The sequence below is a fragment of the Pygoscelis adeliae genome, unplaced genomic scaffold, assembly GCF_000699105.1.
Source record: "Pygoscelis adeliae isolate BGI_AS28 unplaced genomic scaffold, ASM69910v1 Scaffold67, whole genome shotgun sequence".
In the NCBI taxonomy this organism is placed as follows: Eukaryota; Metazoa; Chordata; class Aves; order Sphenisciformes; family Spheniscidae; genus Pygoscelis; species Pygoscelis adeliae.
Genome location: NW_008825271.1, coordinates 7,865,634 through 7,867,056, shown reverse-complemented (window position 1 = coordinate 7,867,056; position 1,423 = coordinate 7,865,634).

Sequence of the window (1,423 nt, the reverse complement as noted above, 5' to 3'; positions counted from 1 at the left end):
ACCCGGGCGCCGCGGGGGGCTGCCGCCTCCGCCCCGCCTGCGCCGGGATGCAGCCAAAATCATCACTGCGGCAGGGTCTAAGCCCACCAAGGGAAGCCTGCCGTCTTTAAAGCTTCGCAGCCGAGAAGAAAGGATGCAGCCCCAGAAGAGTGTGCTGTTCCCCGCTTTTTCAACTAATGTTTAACTCTTGCTGCCATCAAAGGCAAGGAGGAAAGCCAGCAGGAGCGGGGAGCTCTGGAGAGGCGCTGCTGAACAGCGAGAGAGCAGGCAAAGTATTGGAGTGAGGGCAGAGCCCCCAGAGCGCTGTGCCCCATCTACCGAACCCTGCTCAGAGCCCAGAGCGCATCCCGGGGGACCAGCACCCCCCTGCCAGCACCCGGCCCTGCCCTGCTCCTGTGGGACGAGCACCACGCTCAGATGCCGGACCTTGTGCTGGAGGCAGGCGCTTACCCTCCCTCCCAAATAATTGTGGCTGCCCTACCGATGGCTACAGCAAGGCGACTGCTGCCGGGCTGTGCCCCGCTCCCAACGCCTCTGACGGTATCCTACAGCCACACCAGACGCCCAGTGCAGCTCCCCTGGCAGCAGATGCATCAGGACATTTAACGATTTCTCCCGTAGCTCCTTTGAGACAGTATCCACAATACGCAACCGTGCACATCAACCCCATGGTGATTTTTATAAATACATTAAAAGAGCAATCAATACTTAGATGCTTTGCATGCCCTGACTCGTCCTACTGACCGTAGCAGCCTTCTCATTGCCTCGCACAGCTCCTGAACAGGATTTAACACAGAGGTCTGTTGCAGGAGCCATCGTTTCCCTCTATGACCATAGAGCACAACGGTGCCTCAGCCCCAGCGACCCCAGCCCCGGCAAGCGCAAGGATGGGGTAAAAGAGTGGCAGCACGAGGGGCTGGGAGCTGCCTTCTCTCCAGGGAATCGCAAATGAGAGCATCCGTCCGTGTTCAGCATTGTCAGAGTTCGACAGAAGTCTTCTCACTCCTTTACGATCCAGGTAAGAAAGCTGTAAAAAGGAAGATTTGCACTGAAACTGCAGCTTCTGGCCTCAGTGGAGATGGGAACCTTGACACACGGCCGTTAACAGAGTTGCTCTCAAAAACGTAGTTAAAAATGGAGCCATTTTAAGTAAGGGTGCACTTTGGATCATAGGCAAAGATGATGGAGATGGTCAGGGCACAGGCATTTAACCCGCAAGCCAGAATCCTATTAAACCTAACTGGTTTTAATAAGTCAGGCACACTTTTCCAAGCCATTCCCCTGCAATTTTAAGCAAGTACGTTTCAAAGGAGCTGGAGAAACAGAGAACTTGACCACCATCCAGTGCCAGGACTACCCCCAGATGCAATAGCAAAAGGAGCAGAGGCTGCTGAAACTGCTGGCGCAGGAACACCACCCTCCC